Source organism: Bufo bufo, chromosome 7 (genome assembly GCF_905171765.1).
Source record: "Bufo bufo chromosome 7, aBufBuf1.1, whole genome shotgun sequence".
Taxonomy (NCBI): Eukaryota; Metazoa; Chordata; class Amphibia; order Anura; family Bufonidae; genus Bufo; species Bufo bufo.
The window spans coordinates 154,903,431-154,914,565 of record NC_053395.1 but is presented as its reverse complement, the minus strand read 5'-3'; positions in this window follow the sequence as shown (position 1 = coordinate 154,914,565).

Below are 11,135 nucleotides of genomic sequence, written 5' to 3'. Positions count from 1 at the left end.
CCTCGAGCGCGCCCGAGCTGGATCCCCGCATGTCCTCACTATAGGCACAGACCGCACGGGGGCGCGCCCGGAGTGATGGGGGAGGGGTGGGCGGTAAGCTGCCTATGGCGTACGGGATGAGGGGGGATGGGAATGGGATGAGGAGGGGGGATGGGGATGGGAATGGGATGAGGGGGGGGGAGGGGATGGAGTGGGCGATCCACTGCGTGGTGAGAGACTCTTCAGGACAATGGTGGGGGCAGGGTCACCCCTAATTAGAAGAGGCTGCTGTGGGCAGGCGACATGGCCGTCAGTAGGACAGAGACTGTGTTCTTTCCTCCATATTGATATGGAATGAAGACGTTTCAGTGACCAGAGTGCGGCCATTGTGATCCCCTCAATGTCGCACAGCAGAGTATACCGAGCCAGTTCTGCCTCCATTAGAAAAACATCACACGGAAATCCTACCGCTAGATGGCGCCGTTCACTGTTGTAGTACAGCACAAAGCTGAGGAGTTCAGGCCGTGTTCACACCTGTGCTGTTCTGCTCAGAGCACAGGGCCGACTGTCACATTACATACACCAGCCGCGTGGTCGTGTCCTGCGCTTTACTGGACAGCATAGTGTAGCATGCTATATTGTCATGTAAAAAAAAGGAGAGAGAGCAGGCAGTGCCTCATGTGTGGTAAGATAACAGGCTGCGCTTACCGAAGATTGTTATGATAGAGTCAACAAAAAAGCCTCCAGGATAGGGCCTGGCCGCAGTGTTCCGTGATATTTCCCCTACTCGTGAAATTTCCCTACCCTTGTGACTTCCTGTTGTGACGTTCCCAGCTTTGGAAGGAGGTGTGCCGCGGCGCGCAGGCGCACAACAACGGGGTAGGGAAATTTCACACCAGAGTTGGGGAGAAGGGGTCACCTAATGCGCTGGCGCCTTACTTCTCAGCTGGACACTGCGCATGCGCCGGGAGACTCAGCAGCATTTAGAGGGTAGGGAAATATTACGGGCCAGTGCGCAAGCGCGGCTGACTACTACCGTCGGGATACACCGCGCGCGCACCAGCCGACAGCGAGATCTCTTATACTGAAAATCCATCCGATCACCGCGCCTGCGCACTGTGGGGGTTGGGAGATCTGACGGCCATTTGTTCTGTTAAATCTCCCTACCACTCACTGCCCACGCGCGGTGTCCGATCATCTGGAGCCAGCTGAGAGGTAAGGCGCCAGCGCATTAGGTGGCCCCTTCTCCCCAACTCTGGTGTGAAATTTCCCTACCCCATTGTTGTGCGCCTGCGCGGCGTGGTGCACCTTCTTCCAAAGCTGGGAACGTCATGTCCGGCCGAGTCACAACAGGAAGTGACGAGGGTAGGGAAATTTAACGGGTAGGGAAGTATCACGGAACACCGGCGCTGTCGGGGACGATGTCACAGACAGAGCATGTATTTTAACATAGATTTATTAAGGTCTACGCGTTTCAAGGACATATAGCCCTCTTCATCAGGACAATATTACAGAATATTCATACTTACATATGGATTTACTTAAAATGCATTTTGGGCAGGGGGTGTGGTTAGGGACGGGTCCTTACTGAGTGGCAAGAGGGCCGCTGCAGAAGGATTCCCTCCTGCTGCTCATTTCAGATGGTAAACGGGTGTGCTCCGAAGTCATCAGCTGACCGTCAGTGCAGGGCATACCCCCCTGATGTCAGCTGGTGATGCGCTCTATCTCCGGAGCGCCTCCGGGTATGGAGCTCCGGGGGGTGAAAGAGGTAAGGCGCCGCCGTTGCGAGGCAGAGGGTTATCTCAATTTTCTGTCTGTCATTTGGCTGATAGCACAGCCGGAGAGCGGTGCGCCCGTCGGTCTTTTTGCATTAGGAGAGTATTCCCTGAAAAGATGGGTAGATGTATACGTCGGGGGAGAACAAATAATCGTTCATAGGGACACAGGTGCAATTGAAATATAAATATAACACTTATCTAGGGGTAAATTAAAATATGTATCATAAATGAAACCCAAGTATATAGAGTGTAGCACATGAGAAATATAAGGTTATATTTGAATAGGACGAATATATACACAGGGAGAATGTCTATAGATACAGTGGGATGCGAAGGTTTGGGCAACTTTGTTAATCGTCATGATTTTCCTGTATAAATCGTTGGTTGTTACGATAAAAAATGTCAGTTAAATATATCATATAGGAGACACACACAGTGATATTTGAGAAGTGAAATGAAGTTTATTGGATTTACAGAAAATGTGCTATAATTGTTTAAACAAAATTAGGCAGGTGCATAAATTTGGGCGCTGTTGTCATTTTATTGATTCCAAAACCTTTAGAACTAATTATTGGAACTCAAAGTGGCTTGGTAAGCTCAGTGACCCCTGACCTACATACACAGGTGAATCCAATTATGAGAAAGAGTATTTAAGGGGGTCAATTGTAAGTTTCCCTCCTCTTTTAATTTTCTCTGAAGAGTAGCAACATGGGGGTCTCAAAACAACTCTCAAATAACCTGAAGACAAAGATTGTTCACCATCATGGTTTAGGGGAAGGATACAGAAAGCTGTCTCAGAGATTTCAGCTGTCTGTTTCCACAGTTAGGAACATATTGAGGAAATGGAAGACCACAGGCTCAGTTCAAGTTAAGGCTCGAAGTGGCAGACCAAGAAAAATCTCAGATAGACAGAAGCGACGAATGGTGAGAACAGTCAGAGTCAACCCACAGACCAGCACCAAAGACCCACAACATCATCTTGCTGCAGATGGAGTCACTGTGCATCGTTCAACCATTCGGCGCACTTTACACAAGGAGATGCTGTATGCGAGAGCGATGCAGAGGAAGCCTTTTCTCTGCCCACAGCACAAAAAGTGCCGCTTGAGGTGGGCTAAAGCACATTTGGACAAGCCAGCTTCATTTTGGACTAAGGTGCTGTGGACTGATGAAACTAAAATTGAGTTATTTGGCCATAACAAGGGGCGTTATGCATGGAGGAAAAAGAACACCGCATGCCAAGAAAAACACCTGCTATCTACAGTAAAATATGGTGGTGGTTCCATCATGCTGTGGGGCTGTGTGGCCAGTGCAGGGACTGGGAATCTTGTCAAAGTTGAGGGACGCATGGATTCCACTCAGTATCAGCAGATTCTGGAGACCAATGTCCAGGAATCAGTGACAAAGCTGAAGCTGCGCCGGGGCTGGATCTTTCAACAAGACAACGACCCTAAACACTGCTCAAAATCCACTAAGGCATTTATGCAGAGGAACAAGTACAACGTTCTGGAATGGCCATCTCAGACCCCAGACCTGAATATAATTGAAAATCTGTGGTGTGACTTAAAGAGAGCTGTCCATGCTCGGAAGCCATCAAACCTGAATGAACTAAAGATGTTTTGTAAAGAGGAATGGTCCAAAATACCTTCAACCAGAATCCAGACTCTCATTGGAACCTACAGGAAGTGTTTAGGGCTCTTTCACACTTGCGTTGTCCGGATCCGGCGTGTACTCCATTTGCCGGAATTACACGCCATCCGGAAAAACGCAAGTGAACTGAAAGCATTTGAAGACGAATCCGTCTTCAAAATGCGTTCAGTGTTACTATGGCACCCAGGACGCTATTAAAGTCCTGGTTGCCATAGTACTAGTGGGGAGCGGGGGAGCAGTATACTTACAGTCCGTGCGGCTCCCGGGGCGCTCCAGAATGATGTCAGAGCGCCCCATGCGCATGGGTGACGTGTCCATGCGATCACGTGTCCATGCAATGCACCGAAACGACGTTTAGCTTAAGGCCGGCACCGGATTAATGCCTTTCAATGGGCATTAATTCCGGATCCGGCCTTGCGGCAAGTGTTCAGGATTTTGGGCCGGAGCAAAAAGCGCAGCATGCTGCGGTATTTTCTCCGGCCAAAAAACGTTCCGGTCCGGAACTGAAGACATCCTGATGCATCCTGAACGGATTTCTCTCCATTCAGAATGCATTAGGATAAAACTGATCAGGATTCTTCCGGCATAGAGCCCCGACGACGGAACTCTATGCCGGAAGAAAAGAACGCAAGTGTGAAAGAGCCCTTAGAGGCTGTAATTTCTGCAAAAGGCGGATCTACTAAACATTGATTTCATTTCTTTTTTGTGGTGCCCAAATTTATGCACCTGCCTAATTTTGTTTAAACAATTATAGCACACTTTCTGTAAATCCAATAAACTTAATTTCACGTCTCAAATATCACTGTGTGTGTCTCCTATATGATATATTTAACTGACATTTTTTATCGTAACAACCAACGATTTATACAGGAAAATCATGATGATTAACAAGGTTGCCCAAACTTTCGCATCCCACTGTATTACACCATTCTTCCACAATGTATCACAATGTGTTCACATACATTCGCTTAAAATATATATTAATCCTCCCATGTGAAAAGTAACACTCTCACCTGTTGATCTATGGAACACATACCTCCGGATGCACGCTTACAGCGCGTCCCCCTGTACCCAGTGCGCATGTCCAGGGAGGAGGAAACGTTCCCTTACGTGACTGACACTAATCACATGATCGCAAACTAACCCGTCCATGCGAGCATCAGTGCAGTCGAGCCGCTTCCTCCTCCTCCCCCAGGCTGCGCTCCATTACTAGGGACGCATAACAAACCACCCGCCCCCATCCAGAACCGCTGGCAACAGACATACCCACAATTAACTTATGGACCACCGATCATACATCCATTCCCAGTTATGGAGGGGGGAAAGTTCCTCCACATTGTGAATCGCGGAGCTGTATTCAGTATACAAAACCAATAGTGATCTTAGTGAATATGTCCCTATGAGTACAAAAATTAAAAATAAGTACATATAAAAAAATCACAATACTGAGTACAAATTCATCATTACGTCCCATGGATAACCTATACATTCCCCACATTAAATTCAATATTCATCCCATAAGGTTGGAGTGCCTTCAATTCAAAAATCCACTTAAGTTCCTTCCTGAGTAGGATTCGATCTCTATCGCCCCCACGTCTCATTTTACCAACTGAGTCAATAATCCGGAACCGTAGCTGGTTGACCGAGTGTCCACGCTCAACAAAATGCTTAGCTACTGGTTTATCCATCAGTGTCCTTCTAATGTTACTCTTGTGGGAGTTAATCAGCTCACGTGCCTCCATAGTGGTCTCACCTATGTAGATGAGACCACAGGGGCACGTGATCATGTATATTACGTCACGAGATCTACATGTATAGAAATCTTTTATTATATAGGATTTACCACTATAGGGGGTGGGCAAAGGTATCTCCTTTCACTATATTACCACAGTTGCAGCAACCAAGGCAGGGATAACATCCCAACCTCTTTGGCGTCAGATACCTTTGTCCATCCCCTCGGGAATCCATAACTTCTGTTCTTACTAGCTTGTCACGTAAGTTGGCGCCTCTTTTATACACCATCATAGGAAAATTCTCAAACTCACCTATTGTGGGCAACCCTTTCTGCAGGATATGGCACTCCTTACGTATAATTCGTGCAATCTCCCCACTAAGAGCACCATAAGTGGAGACAAAGGGAATGCGTTTCTTATCCCTGCTCTTATTTTTACCTTGGAGCGTGGACTCACGGGCAACAACCACCACCTTTTGTTTCATTTTTTCCACTAGTTTATGAGGATAACCCCTATCTAGGAATTTCCTCCCCATCTCATCAACTCTTGTACCAAATCGTTCATCACTAGATACTACCCGTCTCACCGTCAGAAGTTAGCTCCAAGGAAGAGACTCAACCATCCGACAAGGATGGTTACTGTCAAATTTCAGCAAGTTATTCCTATCGGTTGGCTCATTGGGACATATTTACTAAGATCACTATTGGTTTTGTATACTGAACACAGCTCCGCGATTCACAATGTGGAGGAACTTACCCCCCTCCATAACTGGGAATGGATGTATGATCGCTGGTCCATAAGTTAATTGTGGGTATGTCTGTTGCCAGCGGTTCTGGATGGGGGCGGGTGGTTTGTTATGCGTCCCTAGTAATGGAGCGCAGCCTGGGGGAGGAGGAGGAAGCGGCTCGACTGCACTGATGCTCGCATGGACGGGTTAGTTTGCGATCATGTGATTAGTGTCAGTCACGTGAGGGAACGTTTCCTCCTCCCTGGACATGTGCACTGGGTACAGGGGGACGCGCTATAAGCGTGCATCCGGAGGTATGTGTTCCATAGATCATCAGGTGAGAGTGTTACTTTTAACATGGGAGGATTAATATATATTTTAAGCGAATGTATGTGAACACATTGTGATACATTGTGGAAGAATGGTGTAATATGTAACTATGTGATTGGCCACGGCCGTTTGGGGAGGTGTGGCTTGTACTTTATAAGCAGGATCATTTGGGGATCACACTGTGCTTGATAAAAGCTATTCTATAGCCTAAACGTAGCAACTTTTTGTAACCACGTATTGCATGTAAGCAGTTCCTAATAAAGGGATATTCACCGGACATGCTGCCTCCGTCATCGTTTATTGGATTGTACATTCAGGAGCCTCTGTGGATCTAGGGCTCCAGGTGGGCTGATGCATTCCGGACGACGGTAAGATCTGGCGAGTGCGACTCCCTATTGATGTGTTTTATTACCTGCAGTGCATGACCCTGTGTGCTGCGTGCACCCTAGCTGCTGTCATAGGGTTGTCACTGTTACTGCCTGAGGTAGGTGATGCTTTGTGTTTGCATCATACAATTAGTTAGTTAAAGAAGCAACCTATGGCCTTAAGTGCACTACAAACCCCAGCAAGCCCTCAGCTATTTATGCAATGCAGACACTGAATAGATATTGTATGGGGGGGGGGGGGATGTTGCCCCATGCAGTATAATGTCACCATTTGGCCCACCTCATGCAGTATAATGTCACCTTGTCCCCAGCCGCCTCGTACAGTATAATGTCACCTTGTCCCCAGCCGCCTCGTACAGTATAATGTCTTTGTGGCCCCATGCAATATAATGTCACCTTGTGGCTCCATATAGTATAATGTCACCTTGGCCCCAACCGCCTCATACATAGTGTTATATATTTTAATATGCACCCTGTGTTTTGTTATGCTCGTGAATTGCGGACAAGAAAAGGCATTTTCTATGAGAGTGTCGGCGATGTGAGGTCCGCAAAATGCAGAACACACATTGCCGGTGTCCGTGTTTTGCGGATCCGCAAAACACATACGGACGTGTGAATGGACCCTTAAAGTGGCAGGGGAAGTTAAAACTGGGGGGTGGCGAGGAGAAGTAGTCAGAGGTAGACTGTTGTATACTCAGAAATCAAAAGACAATGATGTTGACGAACAACCTCCCCTATATCCAACTGCCCCTAGACCTCCGAGAGGGAATGGACCGGAGGGATGGACTTGTAATGTCTGTGGCAAACAGAATCCAGACTGGGCCAATACGCGCCGAGCCTGTGGTGCCCCCCGACCCCACAGACCTGTAGGACTCTACCCTGTTCTGACTAAGACAATACTCCTACCCAGACCCACAACAGGACAACAGGGGGTGACAGGAGGAGGACCTGATACAACCTCAGGACCACTCGAACAGGTCATTGGAGCGACCAGCCGGAATCAGGAACCTGAATTTCTTCATGCCAGTGTGACTAAGTACCACCCCTTGAATCCGAAAGACCAACTCAGACTTTTGAACCGACTGCCAGACCCTCTGATGAGACCTATGCCTACTTCTGGGACTCTTCAACAGATACAGGTGACTTATGGGGCTATGTGGACTGACTTGAAGGATCTGATGTTGCTGAAGATGGGCAAGTCACAACATCAAATGGTGAATGACTATATGAACGAACACAGAAATGTCCCCATGGATATTATGACTAGAGACTGGGTCAAGACTTTACAGTCTCGGGCTGAATTTGGCAGGGTTTTTACAGAATGGGCACGTACAAGGGAGAAAGAAAGTTCCCGAAGTCTTAAAGACGTAGTACAGGGTCCTCAGGAGACTGTAGAGACTTATGCTGCAGGACTAAGGACTAGCTGGATCGACATGGGTTGGGATCAAGCTGGAAACATGGGAGAAAAACTGTTGACATGTGCTTCGACCCACCCTCCAGGCTAAGATGAAAGCTTGTAAACCTGAATGCCGTGTGACTCCTTAAACCCAATTTTAACCCTACTCCGGTTAAATACATGGGGCAGGGCACTGGTCCCAAATGTGATTTTAAATGTTACAATTGCGGCAAACCAGGTCACATGAAGAGAGATTGCAGAGCTCCCAGGAAACCTAGAGACAATGATGGACAATTTAGTCCACAATCACCACCGTCTTCAGACTAGGATACCGGTACCCCCGTGACGGTTCTGCCTGTAAAAGTAGAGTCCGTGGGCCCCCTAATACATATACCGGTATCCCTAGGAAATAAAAAGGCAGTACTATTCCTGGTCGACATGGGGCAGCCAAAACAGTTGTTGACCAGAACTTTTTAAAACCCTATCAACTCAGTCCGTACCACGTCCCAGCCATGGGTTTCACTGGGGAAACCGTGTTTGTCCATGAGTCTGAACCAGTCAAACTAAAAATCAAAGACAGTATTGTTATCACAAAAATTTTGGTAAAGGATAAGCTCCCTGAACCTATTCTGGGAACTGTAGTAATAGGAAAATGAGCGAGCACTCATACACTTGGCAACCAGATTGACATGTGCAGAAAATATTTATTAAATCCCCATAAAATACAAGTAATAAAATTTATAAGAACAATGTAGCAATAATATACAACATGAGAGTCACATATATTGTGGTAGATATGATCGATACTATATTCAATAAAAATATATTCGATAGAAATATACGATAAATTGAATGGTAGAAAATTCAATGTTGAAATATTCGATAGAATATTCGATACCACTCAATAGTGTCGATAAATTTAATAATATATATCACACCAAAAAACTTCAAGTATATGCTGTTATTACAGATTTTGGTTATTGGGTACGTAATGGTATCAACAGGGTGTCTGACCTTTTTTATATGGGTCGGTTTAAATCACTTTTGGAATTTGGTTTTATCGATAGCTCACCATTAGATTTATTTATGTATTCACGTTTGAAACATATATTTGAAGCCTCTAGGAATAGAGGCCCCTTTTATCCACGAGAGAATATATTTTTTGATTTTTGTGACGCTCAGAAGTATGAAAAAGTGAAGTTATCCAGACTTTACGCAAAACTCCGAATTGCACTGGCAACTGTAACACCTTTCAAAAGCACAAATAAGTGGGAGCAAGAGCTGAATTGCCCCCCACTACAGTGGTCTACTATTTATAGGAATGTGAGAGAGGCATCAGTTTCCAGTGCGCACAGGTTAATCCAATTTAAGATCCTCCACAGACTTTATTATACGCCTAAAATCCAAGGAAAATTTCCCCAAAATAAAGATCGGGATTGCTGCTGCTCCAAATGTGGATATATTAATGCGGACTATGTCCACTTGCTTTGGAGCTACAGCAAAATAAGAAGTTATTGGGATGAGGTTTTCGCTACCCTACAAAGGGAGAGCTCAATGAATTATAACCCGGGGGTTTTGATAGTGCTTTATGGAGAATGTGGGTCAGAAGTGGAAGTCCCGGCCCAGGTCAGACGGATTTGGATGCGGGGATTGATGGTCGCTAAAGCTATATTGATAAAGTATTGGGGCTCTGTCTCCCCGCCCTCAACAAGGGAGTGGGGGTCATATCTTCAAAAAATTAGAGTCTATGAGGACATTGAAAGGAAACGGAGAATTACACGCAGATCTACATAGCCATAATTAATATTATTTTACACATTGATGAATGGAGTGGACGGCAGCCAATGGGGGGGGGGGGGGGGTGGTATAGATATTATTATATATTGTCGTGAGGGTGTTCTTAGGATGTTGTATAGATTTTTTTCTTTTTGTAAGGACGTTTATGATTGCCATGTTAGGCATACCGTTGTGACTATTACTGTTTTATGTACTAATATCATGATGTGGAAAATAATAATATATATATTTAAAAAAAAGTATATGCTGTTATTTGGGAAAGAGGGGGTATTATCTTCTAGCGCTCTATCCCAATTTGGGAAACTGAATGTCACTGAAAATGTTGTAGGTGTATTCACTGGGAGCACAATATGTTCATAAAGTGTCCACAGGAATCCTGATAATGTGAAAAGTCTCTTACAGCATATCCTTTTAAGGTCGATATGAGCTTTGAATTGAAGAAAACTTTAAATCGATATTTGGCTTACAGTCTAGCGTCTGCTGTCTCCCTATTGCTTCAATGGAGCTTTAAATATTTGCCGGCTTATTCAGTCGCTCCATACAGCAAGCTGGTTTAAATTTCGCGGGAGTTCGAAAGATCGCGGGAGTTGCCACTCTGTTCCGCAATTTCCTTTGGTGCAGCTTTCGACGATAAGAATAGTTAATCCTTTACTGTAGAAATTTTCTTCTGTATGGCCCTATTCTGGGAACTGATGTACTCCAAGCGCACGGAGCCAGTATCCATCTACACCTAGATGGGACTAGTCACGTAGACTTTGGAGTCCCAGAAGAAGTTCTCTGCCCAATGATGTCTTCTATAACGGTGGCATTCTTCCTGATTAGACAGAATCTGAAAAGAGTCTGCTCAGCCAGGTCCCTGAGAGGCTTTGGGCCACCTCAAAGACGGACATAGGCAAATTACCTGTGTCCCCTGTGATGGTGTCTCTAAAGCCCGGGTGTCAGCCCCCGCAGGTTAAACAGTACCCATTGAGTCACGCTCAGGAAATAGCAGTGTCCAGCCAAATACACTGCGTGCAGAATTATTAGGCAAATTAGTATTTTGACCACATCATCCTCTTTATGCATGTTGTCTTACTCCAAGCTGTATAGGCTCGAAAGCCTACTACCAATTAAGCATATTAGGTGATGTGCATCTCTGTAATGAGAAGGGGTGTGGTCTAATGACATCAACACCCTATATTAGGTGTGCATAATTATTAGGCAACTTCCTTTCCTTTGGCAAAATGGGTCAAAAGAAGGACTTGACAGGCTCAGAAAAGTCAAAAATAGTGAGATATCTTGCAGAGGGATGCAGCACTCTTAAAATTGCAAAGCTTCTGAAGCGTGATCATCGAACAATCAAGCGTTTCATTCAAAATAGTC